The 21447-nt window shown below is 46.9% G+C and overlaps 1 protein-coding gene across 6 annotated transcripts in view; it reads right to left on the bottom strand.

Annotated features, from left to right (window-relative positions):
- Positions 1-21447, bottom strand: part of BCKDK (branched chain keto acid dehydrogenase kinase) — a 392864-nt gene that overhangs the window by 325284 nt on the left and 46133 nt on the right. The window contains exon 1 of one of the 6 annotated variants that reach the window (XM_086932030.1): positions 13575-13623. The exons of 4 other annotated variants lie outside the window; for them this stretch is intronic. The gene's annotated coding sequence lies outside the window, so the exon portion shown is untranslated. Of the gene's footprint in view, positions 1-13360; positions 13533-13574; positions 13624-21447 lie in introns of those variants that run through there. One more of the 6 variants, XM_086932027.1, reaches the window with a different exon arrangement.

Genomic DNA, 21447 nt, shown 5'->3' with positions numbered 1-21447 from the left:
CATTTCAGTGCAGTGATGTGGAGCACACCACTAAAATGGATTAGTTGCACGCACGTTGCGTGGTACTTTGAAGGACTGAGTTATTGGTATACAATTCTGAAATTAAGTTTCCTCAACACAGCTTAATGAGGATCTCAGCCAATGTTAGCTTAAAATTAGATTTCACACATTGGATTCATCTCTGGCTCTCGACGTCATCACAGGCTCAAGTTTAGAAAGGTAGCACTATAGAAGAGGTTCCATGGCTCCCTTTTAAAGAAAACAAAACTATGGGCATTCTAGGTGTTCCACAAGGGTCAGAGCCCGAGGGGACCCTCATTCAGAATACCAAACAAAACTGGTATTTTCACACCATTTCCAAATTCTGCAGTCATTTTGAACTTGCTCATTTTATCGCCCAGGACAAACTTCGCGAGCTACCATATGGAGAGCTTTGTGAGAATGAAAGACTACATGTGTCAAAGTTATGCAGATCAGAAAAGAAAAGGTAACACCACACTAAGTAAAACTGCACTATGTCGTGTTCGTATTTCTCCAGGTGATTTAACACACACAAAAGGGAGTGCCTCAAGAGTCAAACAATTGCATTATATAGGTTGCTCTCTTTTTTCTCCTCCTTTCACGTTGAACACATAATTTTATGGTGTCGATCCCAATATACTCTTCTACAAGACCAAAATTTAATTGGAGCCGTAGTATTAAGTCTCAAAACAATTCTCTTTATTATTCTTTAAAATATCAATGAAACAGCCCGGCCAACGTGTGTCGTCCTCTCAAAGAACTTGATCAGGGTTTATGTATTAGTTTGCAGCAATATTCACATTCAACTCTGAGTGAGGGAATCAGTTCTCCCAGAGATTATTGCAGCAGTCATATTGCTCCTATATTATCGTAGAATAACTGAAGGCCATATATTAACAATGCAGCTTAATATCCACACCCCATTTGGTTCTGTAGGCTCAGACCGGGTAGCACGACGTGCCACCACCTCAAGTACTGGACTGTGGTTTGTGTCTCAAATAAAAAAGAAAATGCAAAAGCTGAAGGAAATCAGCAGAGAATCAATACATCTCTGTTTTCTACAGGAATACCTTGGACTGTAACTACTGATATAGCATGCAGAAAGATGTGAGTACTTTAGAAGGTTCAATTGATGCACCTGCAGAGCTCAAGTTTCCCACCAAATTCGTCCTTGAATACCTTATCGAGAGCACGTTCTGTACTTTGTAATTTGGACTTTTAGCCCTGTATCCTATCTAAAAAACGACAAATACAAGGCATAGCATGAAAAGTAAAATCCTGGCCTTGATGTCTTAGTCATACATGGCTCTGGGAAACTCAAGAGGGCTGTATCTGCTTGCACCCCATTCTGCCACTGCAAAACTGCAACCCGCTCACCATAGAAGGCCCACCTACAAGTACAACCCCAGAGTTCGCGAAGGATTAATCTGTTAGACACTCAGACTAGGCCTGGGCACTCCCACAAAAGTGTCCCACATTCGCAGATCGTCCCTTTAATGTATCACCATCTGTTAGTCTCATTGGAATCTGGCCAGTTATTTTTTGTTAATTCATATTTTGTATTTTTATATAGTGTGAACTCGGCCTTAAGGCATTAACGCAATGTACTGGAGCACCACTTATATTACACAATTCAAATCAAATCAAATTGTTTACTTTATTCGGTTTAATTTGGAAAAAACCATAAAAGTATAAACATACAATAAAAAAAAGAACGATTCATTTTCCAGAAAGAGTACAAAGTTAATTGTTAAAAACAGCACAATAATTTGTTTGCATCATAAAAAATGTTTTTCGTACAGAGTATTACAGTTAAAAATATGTGACAAAAATTTAAGATTCATCCAAACTCAAGTTACAAATTTGTTCTATGCCGGATACAACATTTTAGGAACCTATCTATATTTAAGGCTAAAAGATTTGATTCCAGGAATTGAAGAACCAGGAGTGCGGGCAGACATTTACGTAGGCCCAAGCTTTTTAAAATGGGTACAAGCCTTCGGTTTCTAGGTTTCCTATAAAATTTGCAGAAAAAGGTTAAATGTAAAAGCGATTGGGGGGATATAATGTCACAGGGGCAGTGGCTTAACAGGTTTGACCAGTCGTTGACCGCTGGAAAAGTAACAAACCGATGAAAGATGTTCAGTCTGAATCAGGTCAATAGTAGTCGATCATAGGTGGATAGTTTCCAAGTTAGGTATGGCTGAATCATTGGGGATGTTTGAATTAGCAGGGAATGCTGGAAAGAGGTTTTATTTCCTTCAGTCAGCAAACGTAGACCAGCTAAGTGCTTTAAGCATAGATTTTTTAACGCCTTCCTTGTAATTGAAGCCATGTCTAATGGAGTGTCATAGTATTTCTCCAGACCCAGATCATTTAAAAACCTCCCAACATATTGTAGCCAGAGGATCTTATTAGGGTGTACAAGGCAATCTGTCACAACTGATTGAGTAAAAGCTAGCTTATTTGACGTCCAGAGACGGTGCCATAAAAGAATGGGTTGCATCGTTATGATGTCCGAAATATAAGGCACACACAGTTCTAGATGGCAACTGAATGTGGACGTGCTTTGGGGAACTGCAAGTAAGAATCTTAAAAATTGTTTTCCACTTTTTGGATGGATTCTACCTGTACTATCCCCACACCCCTGCCCCGTAAATAGCTGTGGAAACGCATTTAGCCTGGTAAATACGTAACATCTCTTCCGGCGGCGTTTTCCCAATCTCTGGGTAAAAGCTACTAAAGCCATTGTGGCTTTTAAAAATGCCAATCTTATGACCTCTATAGCTCTTCTCCAGGTACCCTTTTCGTCTATTACAACTCCTAAATATGGATAAGTGGGAGTGTAGGCCACCCTGGACTTTTTTTACATAGATGTTTCCTTTATCTAATTTCCGGCCAGAAGTCATAATAAAAGTCTTCTATATGTTAATTTTTAAGTCTAGGTTTTACATAAATAAATTATACCGATTCAAGGAGAGTTGGAGTTCAATGGGTGTACGGGCGACAATCACCGCGTCATCCGCGTATAGGAGATTGGGGATAGGACGCTTCTGTACCAGGGGTAGGTCCTGGCACCCTTCCAGCATGGCCAGTTCCAACCCATTTGTATAGAGAGTAAAAAGAAAGGGTGCCAGGACACAGCCCTGTCTTACTTCCCGCTCAACCCTAAATGGTGCAGATAGTTGTCCCCCCAATCCATATCTCACTTTAGCGGTCGCATTAGAATACATTTCCCGCAGATAGTTCACCAACAGGGGATCAACACCCATTGCTGTTAGTATGTCCCACAGTTTACTATGACCTACGCAGTCGAACGCTTCAGTAAGATCTACGTAGGCCATTTGCAATCTTCCAACCTTCGCATCTACGCATTTGCCCCTGAATAGCGTCAGGTTAAGGACCTGCTCGATGGTACCGAGGCCTTCCATGAAACTGTACTGGCGGTCAGATACAATGTTGTTATCTTCCGTCCTGGACTGGAGTGGTTCTAATAGAATACGGCCAACTACTTTGCCCAATGAATCCAGAAGTGAGATAGGGCGATAGCAAGATGGACTGTTGCGATCCCCTTTATAAAGACCGGAACCAAAATGGATTCTGACCAGGATTCCAAAATGCCAACTTTACCAGTAGCTTCTAGTACCCTGAGTATTATTAGGGCCCAGAGATCCATTTTGTATTTATAGAAATCAACGGGTACCCCGCCAGGGCCTGGGGCCTCTCACTCTTTACTGGCGGCTAGGGCATGCTCGACTTCAGCCAGGGTGAAATCTAGGGCCAACGAGATGGAAGGGGGACGTAAACTACTTCTGCTATTCCCCCGATTGCAATGCGTTTGGGTAATAACCTCTGGTTGGCCAAAGATCTGTGAAAAATGGGTTATCCAATCTGCTTCGTTAACTGAAACTTCAATTTTCCCAGACTCCCTTGTACCAGAGAGAAATGGAGTGTTTATAACTACCCAAAATGCTGCGCTGTCATTGGATTGGCAGCTAGCATGTAAGGCTATCCATAATTCCTCTTTTAATTCCAACTTTTATTTGTCTTAGGACCTTCTTATAAGTTTTCCTAAGTTGAATAACATCTGTCCTATCTCTATTAGGTTTATTAAGAGCAGTTTAGAGGTTAGAGTGGGCTTTAGTACAAGAGAAACCAACCGGCCTTCCCTTTTCCTTTAGGTATCATAGTTAAGGCTTCGTTAACAGATTTGATTACAATCTTGAAATTGTCTAATATCTCCTGTGGGGTTGAACAGTCCGCCAAACAAACTAATTGCGGGCATCGAGTTACTGACAACCTTTCCAGTCGTCACTTCCGGATCTAAGCGGGCCCATTTTATAGAGTAACCATTCAATCTGTTGATAGACAGTTTTTCCTCCTGATAATGAGGCGTTGGCTTATCTCGTGCAAATTGCATAGACAGCGCAACAGATTTCGGGAAATGATCACTAAATACGCAATCGTGAGTTTTAAAATTTGTAATATGGGGAGAGGCCCGGGTTGTCACAAGAATAAAATCAATGCAACTTGAGGCTCCTCTGCCGTTAAAGGTTGAGCTCAATGGGACAGGGGGAGATAACAATTCATTTGCTAGGGTCAGTTGAAGGAGCGACATCGTCTCGTTCATGCACGTCCCTATAAGTGAATGGGGAAAGTGGGTGATGAGGTTTTCCTGCTCATCCAACAATCCGCATGTGATATTATCGTTTCTGTCACAGAGAGGTACATTAAAGTCACCACCCCACAAAGTAATGGGATTTTTCCCTTGCTGGCGTTCATTGAAATCTAGAAGGAAATGACGAATTTCCTTCCACTTCTCTATTAGCTTTAATTGCTGTAGATTGTTATAAAAATTAACTAGCACAAGGAGGGGAGAGTTATCTATGGCTAATTAGATTATTTGGTAGTTCTCTACGTTTTTTAAAATAATAATCTCTCTCACCTGTGCTAAGTTTGAGATATAGACCGCTAGCCCACCTTTTGCACGCCCAGATGTTGAACTAATTGCTGCTGAGAAAAATGTTTTGTACCTATTTAAATGGATTGGTTTTACGGCCCACGTCTACCGTAAACACAGGATATCGTGGGTCCGCACAAAAGTAAGCCAATCTTCTTGAATGATCTTAGAACGAAGGGCAGTGATGTTCCAGAATGTAACACTAAGAGAAGCCCCTTTTGGAGAGTTAGTGTCAGTGAGTAAGTCGGGAATTATGCCACCTCTTTCCTTTAGGCACCTACTGTCCATTGGGGGAGCCAGGAATAGGCCTAAGTCGTTTCTTTGTTTTGTTACCCCCGAAACAGGTGAATTAATGCAATGATTAGGTAGGGGTGGTTCTTGGTCTTGTTCAAAAAGGACCAGACTAAGGTTGGGGAGATTAGTCGAGGGAGTTATTGCACCCACTACTACAGGAGGGCAAGTAGGTGGTGATAATGCTGGTCCGACCCTGCTAATTCCCTCAAATATAATAGGAACTGGCCCCAGTGTTGCTATTGGTTGTCAGTCAACCTCCTCTAAAGCTGATAAAAGCTCAAATCTATTAGAAGTTATTATGGAGCCATTTATTTTCGTACAGGGGATAGCGACAGGTTTATAGAAAAAACCAAGAGGGAGGGACAAGATCGCTGTTGGAGTTGTATGTGATTCCTCTTTCTGAGTTAAGAGGGATTGCACCAATCTGGGCGTCCTAAAATTTATAACAATACAATCGCCCTGGATTGATTTTGAGGTAGAGCCCAACCACCCTACTCTTCTAGCCATCAAGATTTGGTTTGTATTCTGAGGATTGAAATGCTTATATTTGACCAGCCAGTCCACTATTTTATTGCGTAGGGAGAGCCAAGATTCGGACTGACCTTGTTTTAAGGATGGCCCCCGCCAGAACCAAAACGTAAGAACAATATGCAGGTGGTAAGATTTAAAATGTCCGTATTAGGATGGACGCTGGAGTAAGAGGGATTACGATTGGTACTATCCTTCCCTTGATTTCTCGTGTTCTCGACCCTAGCAGTAACCTTTAAGTACGGTCCTCTTTTGCAGAGTGCTTTGAAGTTACTAGATGAGACTCAATTATTGGACCAGACTCAGTGTGGTGAGTTGGTTGATTGCAAGGGTCCTTCTACGGTGGGGAAATGTTCGAATTAATTTGGGTTGTATTAAGAGTTTCCAGTCAGACCATGATTAAGACTGCGTCCTGCAACTAACTAACTTGTTCTCAATGCGAACAAATCTATCTTCAAGGAGGTTGGTCAACTGTGAAGTCATTTCTCTCAACTGGTCTTCTAGAATGTTTTTTATAACACCTTCCATAGAAAACCCCTGATCTTGTTGGGCTGCTTGAGGAGTAGAGGTTGGGGTACCTGTCTGTGCTTCAGAATAGCTAGTAACTTCCACTGTTTGGGTTTGAATTGAGACTGTTCCCAAGAGGCTGGGGCCGTGATAATCTTTTACCCTTCCCACATAGCCCTGTTTTCCTCCCTTCTGTCTCGTTACCATTGATCTGCCTTTCATTAAATTTAGAGCTTTTCCTCGTTTGTGGGCCTTTCCCTACTGCAATGGGGTTTTCAACCTCCTTCTCCTGGGTGTTATTAAGTTGAGATTGAATATTCAGGGGGGGGAGCAGATATTAAGGAGGTCATGTTCTTAGGGGTTAGTGAGCTAGTAGGTTCCTCCGCTCTGGTCAACGGGAACTGTAGGGGATCGAGTGAGAGCCTACGCTCGGTTAATTGAATCTCGTGGTTGAGGAGTGATTCTGCTCTAATCAAAAAAGCATTCAAGGTACCCACAGTACTCTTTCGTTTCTCCATTATGATTGAATTCTTTAGGCTAGACTTTAAAATTAAAAGAAGTTAATCAGGTTGGAATTAATCCTAAAAACTCTTAATTACTTTGTAATTAATGGTTATTGGAAACAGTGGCACTCATATGCTCATAAACTCATAAACAATGGAAACGGCTATGTTAAGTCCCAGGAGCTACAGTCCTTACCAGTCCTCACAATTTTCCAGTTTGTCGCGAGCCTCAAAGGGACGGGGCCCTGCCCTGCTCTTGTCTGCCCACGACGGCCACAGACGGCCCGCCCTTTGCCCGGGCTTAGCCCAGCGCACGCCCACGCACGTCCCGCGTTGCGAGGAAGCTCAGTCAGTTAAATCCTCCTGGAGGCGATGTTGAGGAGGAGGGGCTGCCGGTCCGCTGGTGGCCCCGCTGGATGCTGGGGCTTCGAGTCCTGCTTGAAAGCCTGCCCCCACTGCTCCGTGGTGCCACAAACGCGAAGAGTCTCCCACGAAGCGGGAGGAGCGAGCAGTAAAAGTGCCCGGTGCTGAGGAGGAGGGGCTGCCTGTCCGCTGGCAGCCCCGCTGGATGCTGGGGCTTCGAGTCCTGCTTGGAAGCCTGCCCCCACTGCTCCGCTGGTGCCACAAACGCTAATTCACAATTTATTCCTCAAGGCTTAAACTCTATGGCCCAGTGGGTGATAACACTGCTTCTGGCCCGGCAGGTCACAAGAGGCAGGGTGCTGAGATGCGAATACACCAAAGACCAAAACAACACCTGGACCCCAGCATTCAGGTTGCAACGCGGCAGGGGAGTGCCCATGATGCTGGCACCCCATTACAATGGACTGGCGGGAACGGGGAAGAAATTAAGTCTCTGGGGCCGGTTTGCAGAGGCCTAAAAAACCGGCCCCCCAGGTGACCCTGAGGCACCGACCCATCGCCCAATGCCCGCCTTCCCAATCCGATGCCGCAAACGGCACCTGTTAGCATGAGCGTAGGAAGTGCGGGGGATATACCCCCCCCCCAGATTTTGGAGTGGGGGGGACACGGGGACACAAGAATTTCCACTCGCTCTCCTGTCTGTGGCAGGGCCATTAGTGTGCTAATGGCCATGCACTTGACCTGCCTGGAGTCAAAGAGGCCACCCGCCCTCTGCCCTTTGTTATGCTGCAGTAAGGCTTGGCCTCCTGGGAAGGTGAGAGAAGGAAAAAAAACCTGCCTCTTTTTCTTCATGCCCAGAGAAGGCAAGGAAAGTGTCCACTTCTCCTGATCTGCCTCTGGCAGCTGCCCTCCTCCCCATCTCTCTCTCTCTCTCTTTATTCCTCCATCTCTTTCTGTCTGTCTCGCTCCTCCTTACGTGCTGATTTCAAGAGACAGCTCTTGTACTCTCTCTTGCCTCTCCTTTTCTTGCTCTATTCCCCTGTGAAATGGATCCAAAAAAGGTGGAACACTTTGGCTGGAAATGTCCTCATTTTCCGACCGTTTTCTATTCAAAAGGAAAACCTCAGAACGTAGAGCAAAATAATTAAATTCCTAAATAAAGCAATACAGGGTGGTCTGCAGACAGGCCAAATTATTTTTTACACCCACACACATTAGCGCCACTTTACAGAGTTTGCCAGTGAAAGCGTTATTTTCTTTCAACAACAGTTTTCCCAGGGTGGGTAAGTGCACCATTCCCAAAGGGACAGCAATACCTGGTTGATGGTTGGAATGGAAACGTTTAATATGATCGTTTTCAACTGTTCTAATTATTTTAGCTTATAAAATGCGGCTCTGTGTTCGGGGATGTGGTCATTTTTAAACCAAACTGCTTACATTTTGAAACGATATAAGCAATGGACATTGAAACAAGTCCCTTCCTGGTCCTGTAGCCATGTCCTGAACTTTTCAGGCAAAATTACTTACTGATTTCTGAATAATGAGTTTTTGAATAATGAGTTTAAAACCGTTAAGATAATCATATTATTACTGATTACAAGTCACATACTTTGCATATTCTTTCATTCCCTATGAGTGTTTGCTTTTTTCAGGGTCTTATTCATTTTTTTCAGGTAGCATTTTACTGTTGTCTAGTGCATAATTTTTATTTAGTCACAGCACAATTGAGGTGTAGCTGAAGGCAGTGCGAGTTTCTCTCAGTGGGGCAGTATGGTGTTCAATGTGGGAGAGGATGTGGCACTCTGGCCAGAGCTGCTGAATTTGGAACTGGAGAATCATGTTCAGTCTTCATGACCAGTCCACCAGACCACAGAAGGCCCAATAGACCTTAGAAGCCCTGGTGTCTTAGCCCCCGCAGGGGGACCCTAACGATGGCAAGTGTGAGTTAACCTTGAAAGCCTGTCCACCACAATCCATACTGCAGTTCACCTCCAGTCTTGTGAGCAGGCATACCAAGAAGCACAAAAAAACAAACAGGTGTGTGGAGGGTCGGGGGAATATTTACTGACCTTACTGCTCGCGCCCCTATATCAAGGTAAAAAACACAAAAGAGCAGACAAGGTCTTCAGGTGGTGTGTAACTACACATGCAACCGTAAGGCACTGATGGAAAACGCATGGGACAAAGGGTTGTTAAAACTAGGGGACTATTAGTCACAGAACAGGCTAAAAAATTCCATCAGACCATCCATCTGGTGGAATTGCGTCATATGGGAATCAATGATCATACCAACCCGAATCTGACCAAATAGTGTCGATTAGGGAAGGTTTGTCAAAAAAATAGTCCTGTTGTGACACCATGAAGTGTTGTGAATGGACAAAGTGCAGTGCTAACAGAAAAGGGTGTAAAATAAAATTAACTACCAAGACACCAAAGAACATTGCAATAGGAGTCTCAGTGTGTAAGATTAAAAACACGCCGAGTAGTAAGACTACTCAAAGGCGCTGTGCAGTGTGGTCGACATGTTTCAGCTGTAGGAGCCATTAGCTCAGCTTTCTTCAGGACCTTAAACAAGGGAAAAGCTACTGCAACTACATTAAATCTATACAAGTAAAAAATAAAGTCAATGTACTGATATAGAGTTACATATATACCAGGAACTAGTATACTTAAATGTCCACTGGAAGGAGAAAGACTCTTCTTCCCAGCTTTGTGTGGGTGACGACCTCACCTCACCCGGCAACCGCTCGGGAGTATGAGGCCCCGCTCTGTCCGTCGGTGCTCTCGCTGCAAATACGAGCGGAAGTGGAGGTGACCTCCACTTCCGCTCGTATTTGAAGAAGAGTACATTGACTTTATTTAATGTAGTTGCAGTAGCTTTTCCCTTGTTTAAGGTCCTGAAGAAAGCTGAGCTAATGGCTCCTACAGCTGAAACATGTCGACCACACTGCACAGCGCCTTTGAGTAGTCTTACTACTCGGCGTGTTTTTAATCTTACACACTGAGACTCCTATTGCAATGTTCTTTGGTGTCTTGGTAGTTAATTTTATTTTACACCCTTTTCTGTTAGCACTGCACTTTGTCCATTCACAACACTTCATGGTGTCACAACAGGACTATTTTTTTGACAAACCTTCCCTAATCGACACTATTTGGTCAGATTCGGGTTGGTATGATCATTGATTCCCATATGACGCAATTCCACCAGATGGATGGTCTGATGGAATTTTTTAGCCTGTTCTGTGACTAATAGTCCCCTAGTTTTAACAACCCTTTGTCCCATGCGTTTTCCATCAGTGCCTTACGGTTGCATGTGTAGTTACACACCACCTGAAGACCTTGTCTGCTCTTTTGTGTTTTATACCAAGAAGCACACCCTAGATCGACTGTGACTCTGTCAGTCCACTTCACCAATTGGTACAACCATTGGCCTTTTTCAGCAGTAGTCGTGCAACTTAACAGGGGTTGGCAGTGCAGGATTTGCATGCACACCAAACTTAAGGGGGTGATTGTAATGGCGGTAAGACCGCCACGTAGCCCCGTCGGTGGATGTCCCACCGCCATCGGTGACTGCATCACCGCCCGCCATATTAAAATGGTGGGTGGCTCCCTGGCGGTTGTAAAGACCAACCGCCACACACCCAACAGGCTCCTTGAGCCCGCCAGTGCAGCGGAGGGGCTCGTGGTTCCTACAATGCTGGTGGTGCCTACCAGGCAACGCTCTAGGGGTTACGATGTCCCTTACCTGCCAGCCTATCCATGGCGGTTCACCCGCCATGAAAAATCTGGCGGAAAGGGACATTTGGGGCCGGTAGCAGGCCCCTTTCCCCCCAGTCCCCAGACGTGGAACCTGGGGGTCATCTATGATGCCCCCCTACATATCACTGCCCCATGTGGCAGGCACCACATTGTGCCTGCCACGTAGTGCAGTGATATATGTAGCATGTCCCTTTTTTACATTGCAGTGGATGATAGATAGGCACTGCGAACGTCGTAGTGGCAGTCGCACTGTAATGCCTATCGTGGGGCCGCCACCTTGAAGGACAGCGGTCCCATTCCCCGATTCGATGGCGGACAGACTGAAGTCTGTCTGCCATCGTAATCCGCCCCTAAGTTTGCAAACTTCTTGGTCTCTGCTTCATGCACAGACATGTTTAACATGTGCAGCCTGCTTTCGAGCTACTGGATTTTTGCAGCAATGGAGGCCAAAAGTATGTCGCAGTGCTGACTAAATTATGCAACAATAAAAAGGCTACAGCGTAATGTGGTACATTTTATGATACTTGATTATTTTGCCTCATTAATAACTGTGTAACATACAAATGCAGCAGTGAGAAAGGTGACCAGTCAACCATTGCAAAGGGCCCTACAGTTCACAGCAACATAAGTCCCATTTCTTTTAGTATTTTTTGATCCATTTGAGCTACAAAATTGTTTTGGGTGAAATTGTTAGATTATGCAGCAGATGATGTATTATGTGGCAAATATGATACAGCCATAGTTAAGTGGAAAACATTTTCCCACTTAACTTAAGTTTGCCCCAACATTGTAGTTGATTAGTATGTAAGTTCCCCAGCAGTCCTACAACACAGGGCGACTTTTAAACTGACCTCAGGCTTCAGCAGTGCACACATGCAAGCGCAGAAAGGGCCGCTGGCCTCTAAACTGTCATGCCCTATTATATTCTAGGGAATTAAAGGTAGTTCTGAACCCCCTGCCCTATTATGTACTAGGGCCTTATAGGAGAGGCCATGCCAATCATAGGAGTACCCTAACCCATAGTGCACCCTAGTGTATGTAGGTGTTTTCACTGTATTTTTAAGTGTCTGTTTCCGAATAGCACTGGCCCTGGGCCTGTTTAGGCAGAGGCCAGGGTCAGTCAGAGTCAGGTAGCACCTGTACAAGTCAGAAAAAAGTTGGGGAGTGCCCAGGGCACAGGGTGGCTTTGCAACACTAGAGAAACACAAACTTAAAACATAACACCATGTTTGGGGGGGTTCTCTTTAATAATCAGAATTGATTTCTATCCCAATGAACCCATTTTCCGACATTAGGGTATAGAAAGGCTGGGGAAAAATCATAACATTCTAATCTATAATTTGAAGTTTTTATGCAACTCTTTGATGACGGTTAATAGCTCACTGTTCAATGTTAACTTATAAACTGCAAATATCAAAAAAATCTCTCAGACAAAAACAGTAACTCACTGATCTATTTACATGATATGCATTTTGTGATATGCGTGGTACATGTTCTTTGCAGCAGGCATATTAACCCACTGTGGCTACCTTACCATGAGTCAATACTTCCACTAGACAAACCTCTGATCTCTGGGCCCGATTCACAGAACTAACTTAAGACAAAATCCTAAACTTACTACTTTTGGTATTCACAGAAGTTAGGATTTTGTCTTAAGTTTGTCTTAAGACAACCTTAAGACAAAATCCTAACTTCTGTGAATTCCAAAGTAGTAAGTTTAGGATTTTTTCTTAAATTAGTTCTGTGAATCGGGCCCTCTCTCAATAAGAACATTAATCACTGAATTTATCTTCACATTTTTATTGTTGCCAGAAAATTGCTGGAGACCAGGAATGCAGCAGCAGGTACTTTTCAAACCATAATGCACGCAAACATTACGCCCCCACCATAAGTCACCGACCTTTCTTTGCTTGGGACAAGAAGATGCAAGATTCATATACATGTTCTTTTTACATTTGGTCTGATTACTATATGAATGTACATAACAATAAAGCATAATGCAAACTGTGACTACATGCCTGCTTTTCTCAATATTTCACTTCGAAAGTATGCGATTATATTTGTTTAACGGGCTGTGATTTGTATAGGGGCACTGGAAAGTCAACAACGTTGTCCCTGTCCCCCCCAGAATTTTAGTGTCTCCTACGCCCCTGCCTGTTAGTCTACGGGGCTCCCACAAGGCCAGGGACCTGCACGGCTCACAGTCTCCATTCGGAGCCCTCTGCGTGAAGCCTAATCTGCTACAGGCCTTTTAGCTATTCGGAGATCGATCGCAGCCTGCAGGCTAGGGGCCTCCTAGAGCGCCCTGTATTGCTCTTATCACACTAAGAATCGTTGCATTTTCCCCAAACACGGACCGCCCCCGCACTCCCCCCCCCCCCCCCCCTTCACAGTCAACCCCGAGTGACCCTGCACCGCTCCAAACCTGCAGCACAAATAGCAATTTCCTAGTGGGACCACCGAACGTCCGATCTCCAAAATACCGCTTCAAATCTCTCCTACAGCCCGGCCTCTCGCACAGCTGGTAGGGCTTTAGAAAGCCCCTGTACTGCCCGGTTATGAGCTCCCAGTACAATCCCATCTCACAGCCAGCCTCACCGGAAGCCCTGTGGCACGGGCTGTTTATGAAAGTAGCTCACCGATTGTACATTTTGTCCTTCACCGACCAGAGCCAAAATTAAACAACAACTGTCCCGGTATGGGGGCGTTCCTTACATGCCTGAACTCAAACAGCACGCCGGGAGACGCCAGGAACACGCAACAACAGGAGGGGTAAAGGCGCTTATAGTCAAGAGGAGTGGATGGGATCAAAAATACTTATCTTGTACGCCCCACTACTAGACCTGGTTAGCGAATGGGAACAGTGGGGGCTGCATGCAGAACTGTGGCCCTCAAAGAGCTCTCAAGTATCTTCGGTCCATGCGTGAACAGCGCACCCAAGATATTAAGGGCATTTTGGGGCTTCGTGTCCTGCTTTTCTAATGGGATCAAAAAAAGAACTACAAATCCCGCAACGCAAACATAAAATATTAGTCTGGCTGAGCTGCTAATGACTGGAACTGTGAAACTGGAGAACTCTGCCAAGACCGTACCAGATGTATTAATTGACACTTAAGCTCATTCTCCAAACAGAGGAATAGTTTTGAAAAATGTATCTTTCATTCACACAGAAGAACATATAAAAAATAAAATAAACACATTTATAGTACTCACGCTGTTCGGCGTAATAATACAAGTAAAATAGGGCTCAATGACCAATGCAAATGCTAAGTAAAGGTCTGAGTGTTCTTAAGCGTGGTTGTGGAACCCCCCACGCCTCAGGTCTTTCATTCTGGACCGTGTTTGCAATGTTCATGCAAGTGCACTAAGTAGGGTGTTGCAATATAACAAGAATGCTACTATACAGCTGCGTTTTGCCCTAGTTTGTCAGTGGCACTGGAACTGAGTGCAAGGCGCGACAACTCAGTGAATCTCTGCTCTGAAGCTGGAGAATCGATTTAAAAAACGAAATCACTTTGCAGCAACAATAGGTCTTGCCCTTGATACCTATTAGCTTTACAAAAGATTTTTAGCAACGCTCCACAGCATCCTGATGTTGTGCTGCAGCATGGCTAAGGAATTAGAAATAAGCCCCTGAAGCGAACAGTCATGGCATTTTGTAGGCATGTCTACAAAATGACGCATCTACTTTAGTAACCGATCAGAGTTGAAGCAGTAACTACAGAAAAACAAGCATTGGCGTAGCCAAACGGTCTCGCCCTTTGGATCTTAGAAGTGTTTAGTCAGAGCTATTGGCTATGTTATAGAGTAATGTGGCTGTTGTGCAGCATGTTGCAAAGTTATAATAAAAAGCGTCATAAGTAATTTTTGATTCCTTATATATAATTATAGCAGAAAACATATAAATCACCATGTATTATTAGTATGGTGCAGATCCGGAAATGGTACTCATTAGCCTGAATAAACAAGAATCTAAACGATATGCGTCATAGTATCGGGCCATGCAATGCAGCAGTTTAGGGAATTAAAACATGTGAATCATAATGCATATATCACCATAAAAACACAGGCTATAGCGCTCATGCGTTTCTAATATACCCTTTGCGGCACCCTATACGCCATGTAGACCACAGAAGCCATTGGGCGTCTCCTACACAGACTAGTAGTTACTGAGTCCCAAAATGACACAGAGGCATGGGAGGGAATCAAACGGCCAAACGTGAGCAACATAAAGCTGGAAGTAAGAAAGCACTTGGGAAGAAGGTAACACAAGAAGTTGGGGAGAAGCTAACACAAGAAGTTGGGGAGAAGCTAACAGGCAAGAGAGAGGAATATGAAGCATGTGGGAGGAAGAGAAGCACACAAGGGAGTCAGTGAGCAAACACAAGCACTCTCCTTGAGTGCTTAAACGAAAAGAAAATAGCAGCATCTGAAAAAGCGAACACTGAAGGACATAGTAATACTATTTATGCTACAGGGACAGGACAAACATGAAGAGGACGGAAAGCCCACACAGCCAAGAAGCAAGCCAATGAGAATAACAATGAAGTCAACCATTTGCAAGCAATGGACGGGCTGGGCTCCAAGCACACTGTATGATAACAATGTGTCTTCCTCTCTCTGGCTGATTGTTTTGCAATTCTCATTGAAATGGTCTGCACACAAAAGTATCGGTTATTGATTTGTTCGGGATATAAATAAACTTTGCTTCCCTTGGATCCAGTTGGTAAAGTTCTGACTAATTTTATTCTGTTGACCAGGTTTATATTTCCTGCAAATGCTCCTTGATTACTATGTCTGCAGCATCCTTTTTAATGTCTATCGCTATAAAGGCAAGAAGGCTTATTAAGTAATTATGACAGATAATCATTTGAAGTATTTATTTTACTTGGTCTATTTATTATTTTCTTTTAATATGCACTAATAAGAGGATAAATCTTGCTTTTAAGATCCATGTGCATTTTAGATCGAATAAAATATTCTTGACTTGAGGGGGCGCTAGAGGGCGCGCAAGAGGAATGGCTGCTTAGGCTCGCAGCTCCCGCTCCTTGGATCGTAATCCTTCACTTATCCTTTGCCACGGGATCCACGTTTGCCTAAATTCCAGGTCATCTGCTGCAGGGCAACTGTCCCCACACTCGTCCCAAGTTTGGAGGCGCTGTGAGGCTCGGGGACGGAGCTGTGCCTCTTTGAAGTTTTGCCGGCTGGTGACTCGGAGCGGAGGAGTGTGCGCGGCTGGCTACAACGAGCTACGCTAGACCGGGGATGGCCACGAGGGACTAGGCCGCTCCTCGGCGCGGCTGGCGGACCCCTGGACAGACTCTAGCCGGCGGACTTGCGGCGGAGGTAAGAGGCGGCCTGCCTGATTGTGCGGAGGCCCCCCCCGCTGCCCTTGCTACCCTCGCTCACAGCACTGCGGGTGGCCGCTGTCCTCCTGCGTTGAAGGCTGCCGAGGGGCGGACGCTACACCTCCCGAGCCCCCGGAGGTGCCTACGCTTATTTTAAGCCCTCGAGAGACGGCGCAGATTGGTGTGCTGCCCACGGGGGGGCCGACTATCGGGCCTGGGCCCTTGGGACTGCTGCAGCTACCGCTTCGGGCCTCGGCCGGCCCTGGTCACCCACATTGCTCCTGCCATCGGGACACCGTCCCATGCTGCCGCACTGCCGTGACTTCCATGCGGAGAAGTCTGGGACCCTCCTCAATCTCCCTTAATTTATATGGCATTGCTCCTTCCTCTGCTGGCTGTGCTGTGTGAGGCGGGCCTGCTGAAATAACCCCAGGTCGAACACCACACCTGAGTTGCGATCCCCACTTGAGGCTCGGGAGCTCTTCCTTCACTCACGTCTGGGCCTGTCGAGCCGCCAGCATACATAGCGGGGATAAGAAGCTGGGCTCTGATACCACCGCTACTTGGGATCAGTCGCCCCCCCCAGCCAACGGACCACACAGGGCCTGCCCTGCCTCACCAGGACCCCGCATCGTCTCCATCAAGACCCTTGCTGCACAGTTGGGCGCTATCCTGTCTCGCACCTACTGTGGCCCTGCATCCTGGTGATAGCGTCCCTGACCGACGGCCCGTGGGGCTTCCGCATCCCACGGTCCTAGGGTGTTGCACCCCAGCGCCATCATGGTGCGACCAGAGAACTGCCAAACCAAACTCAGTTTTGATGCCGCGAGAAAGGGCGCGAAATCGACGCAGCTGGACCCGGACCCTAGCACGTCGCTCCCGAAGGCCACCATTTCTCCTGCTAAAGACGCTGACCTGACTAGCCTGATACAGGAGATGAGACAAGGCTTCGCCACTGTTGTTGAGAAAGTCGATGGTGTCACCGCTCGGCTGGACGCACTGGTACACAAGGTCGACCGTCATGAGGAGCGCATCACGGCTGCGGAGCAGCGTATCTCCGACACCTCGGATGTTGCCACATCTCACACCACTCAACTGTCCAGGATGGACAACCTACTCAGGATCATAGCAGCAAAAAATGAGGATTTGGAAGCCCGTAGCCGTCGAAACAACATACGGGTCACCAATGGGCCGGAGTCCACGGATACGGGCAGAATGGAGCTATACATTGAGAAACTGCTCAAGGGTTCCATTGGTGAGGACGCTTTTTCGTCTCAGTTCATCGTCGAAAGGGCACACCGCTCCTTGGCGCCTATGCCCAACCCCGGCCTGCCACCGCGCCCCATAATTGCTCGGCTGCTGAACTACCGCGACCGGGACACTGCACTCCGGGCGGCCCGGTCTCAAAGGTCGCTGCAATATAATGGTGTCACTTTCTCCATCTACCCAGACTTTACGCCAATGGTTCAGGAAGAACGGCGCAAGTTCCTACCAGTAAAGAAAAAGCTGCGAGAGGCTCACATTATGCACTATTGTACCCTGCAAAGCTGCGAGTCACCCACCAGGGCAAGCAACGGTTCTTCACCAATCCGCAGAAAGTAGAAGACTTTCTCAAATCGCTCCGAAAGGCACGCAGGGAGGACCAGGACGCTGCGGAGGATCGTGACAATGCAGACTTATCCCCGGCGCCACACGAAGACTAACTGCTCACACCCACTGCACTGCGCACCTTGACTGCGCTGGTTTATGGTTTTCCTGCAATTTGGCGCACAGGCGTGGGGGACCAAGTGGACGATGACCCTGCACGGACTCTACATTCCTATGGTAATGTAAACCAAGGACCACTTTCCTGGCCCTAGTCTCCACCGAGGGCGGCACAGAAACAAGGCTGGGGTCTAGGAAGTGGCTGTGCGTACTCTATGTCTTACCCCCACTGGGAGATCCCCTTTGACTTGCTGGTGTTTCAGCTATTAATGTTGCTTAAGTTGGGGGGAGGGGGGGGGGTGGGTTGCTGGGTGGGATTGCTTGGCTGCTGGCATGATTGGGATGCTGGGGTGGGTGGAGGGGGGGTTGTTTCATGAGGCAATCATTTCTTGGACTGTATGCTTGGACTATATCTTGGTGTAGGCTCCGGTGCTGGTGGTGCGGAGGTGGTTTTTTCATGCTGCCTATACCAGCACTGATATGTTTCTTGTTGTGCTGTCCATGGCTACTCCAGCAGTGAACACACAATTGACCTGTTTATCCTGGAATATTAGAGGGTTGAATAATGCCAGAAAGTGTCGTAATGTTATTGCTTATCTCGATAGACATCATGGGCAGGTAGCTATGTTGCAGGAAACAAATCTGTCACCACAAGGCGGGACATCTCTCGCGAGTAGGTGGGCAGGAGAACGTGTCTTCTCATATTCCACCTATTCGAGGGGAGTCGCTATCCTCATTGCTCGCAGGATCCCATTTCAGAAGTATGGGGAACTACTTGACAGGGAAGGCAGCTATGCGCTGCTATGGGGCAGGATAGGCCGCGACACCTTTACATTTGTAACCATGTACGCACCTAATGTTGACACACCCGCCTTTTTCACTACATTTTGGGGCAAAATCCTCTCTGTTGAGTCACGACACGTGGTCTGGGGAGGGGACTTCAATCTGGCGTTGCTGCCTCAGCTGGATAGAGCGGATGGGGTCTGCTCCTACAAGCCCAGGGCACGGGAGGCGCTGGAGGGCGGACTATTGGACGCCTGGCGGCACTTGCACCCCCTGGGAAGGGAAGGCACACACTTTACATCACATACCGGGACCTGGGCACGTTTAGACTATTTCTTTATCACGAGGGATGTCGCTGTGGAACTGGTGGGGGTCCGTCACCTGCCGAGGACATACTCTGATCACAGTCCTGTCTTGCTCCACTTTCGCACACCGGGATGGGATGGGACAGTCCACGACCGCAATGGAGACTTCGCCCTTATATCCTCCTTGATAACCTGTTTCACACTGAACTAGGGGAAGAGATTGCAGATTTTTTCGCTAGGAATAAGGGGTCGGTAGACTCTGTTGAGCACATATGGGAGGCATTCAAGGTCACTATTAGAGGGTACTGCATCTCCAAAGGCCATGGTGTACTACGTACTATCCTCACATCCATCAGCACATTGGAGAAAGAATTACGGGATTTAGAACTACGAATGGTATCCAACAACAGCCCCGACCTGCAGGCCACATTTAGGGAGACGCTGTCACGGTATGAGAAGGAGGCTGCGCAAGAAGCCAAGTTCAGGGGCAAACACTGGCAGGCCCGCAAATACTGCGAGGGGGACAGGCCCGGGAAGGCACTTGCTGTGATCACACAACCACCGCGAGCACATAACACTATATTAGAACTCACCGACAGCTCTGGCACTACTATCAGGGACTCAGATGCGATCCTTGCTACCTTCGTGGCGCATTACCATTCACTCTACACTTCCACGACGGGGCCCGATGTGTCCTATGCCGACTACCTCAACGACGTGGCACTGTGCTGGCTTAGTGATGGAGATAGGGCGTTCCTTGCGGCACCGTTTGAGCTAGATGAGGTGCGTGAGGCCATTATGTCCCTCAAGAATGGCAAAGCCCCGGGACTCGATGGCATACTGGCCAAATTCTATAAAGCTTACATCGACATCATGGCCCCGGTACTCAGCGAGGTCTTCTCGGAATCCCTATGCGATGGGATGCTCCCCTGTTCCATGCGCGAAGTGGTGATCACATCTCTCCTTAAACCTGATAAAGACCCCAAATCCTGTAATTCTTATCGCCCGCTCTCCCTCCTAAATTGTGACGTCAAGATACTCGCCAAAGTCTTGGCCACCCGGCTGTCGCTATTAAAGACTAGACTCGTACTGCCCGATCAATCAGGCTTTGTGGTGGGTAGATCTACCTCCCACAACCTTCGCACGCTCTTCTCCCTGCTCCGCATGGTGCACCCTGACACACCTGTGGCGGCCATATTTCTCGACGCGACCAAGGCCTTCGACTCTGTCGAGTGGCCATACCTGTTCTCGGTGCTGGCTAGTATGGGGTTTCCCAAATTATTTATATCCTGGGTCCACCTGCTGTATACTCGCCCTTTGGCAAGAATACTGATCAATGGTCACTTATCACAGCCTATCGCACTAACCAGGGGCACAAGACAGGGGTGCCCTCTCACCCCCCCTATTGTTCGCCATAGATGTCGAGCCTCTTGCCTGTCGATTGCGCCAACTACATCGTGGTGGTGCAGTGCAATGCTTGCAGCGCCAGATTGATGTGTCCCTTTATGCGGGTGGCATCACACTGTATGTCAAACACCCCGAAATATACCTCAATCCCTTACTCAGAGAGTTTGTACTGTTTGGCGGGATGTCTGGTGTCCATATCAACTGGTCCAAGTCGCAACTTTTCCCTCTAACCGAAGCGGTGACTACTTTCCCTCTTGATTACCCACTCGAGTTGTCTCGGTCTGATCTCCGCTATCTTGGGATCTACATCTCACGAGACACTGCGATCCAACTACGGGGTAGCGATAACCAAACCGATTGCTTCAGTGGACTGCTGGATTACCCTGCCGCTGTCTATGGCCGGGAGAGCGTCGCTCATAAAAATGGTGGTGCTCCCCCGCTTTCCTTACCTTTTTCACAATATACCTTACTTTCCTGGTGCTCATTTCTTCCGAACCCTGCGGTCGGAGTTGCGACGGCTCTTTTGGGGAGGCAGGAATCCCCGGCTCAAGTGGTCCACGCTCACCTTCCCCTACGAAAAGGGAGATTTTGATGTTCCTGATTTTGAGGCCTACTATCAGTGTGCGCAGGCGCATTTCGCCTACCACTGGATGGCTCCTACTCCCTTCATGCCGCATATAGCAGTTGAGGATTGGATTGTACATCCTCTCCCGCTCAATGGTTTGCTCCACTGTCCTGAATCTTCCATTACTACACCAAATACGTCGGTCTCCTGCACATTAGATGCGTGGCGTCGCATAACTAAGAGCTTGGTTTGTAAACTTCTCTACTCGCCCAAGTTGCCGCTTACACATCACCCTAATCTTACCCTTATGGGGGAACTGGGCTTTCGCAACCTCTGTGCTAAGATACGAGTTTCTTGCTGGGGAGACCTATTCTCCAATGGCACCTTTAAGTCGGCGGAT

The sequence above is a fragment of the Lissotriton vulgaris genome, chromosome 7 (genome assembly GCF_964263255.1).
Source record: "Lissotriton vulgaris chromosome 7, aLisVul1.2, whole genome shotgun sequence".
NCBI lineage: Eukaryota > Metazoa > Chordata > Amphibia > Caudata > Salamandridae > Lissotriton > Lissotriton vulgaris.
Note: the sequence above shows the minus strand (reverse complement) of the source record. Positions and strands in the feature narration are given on the sequence as shown.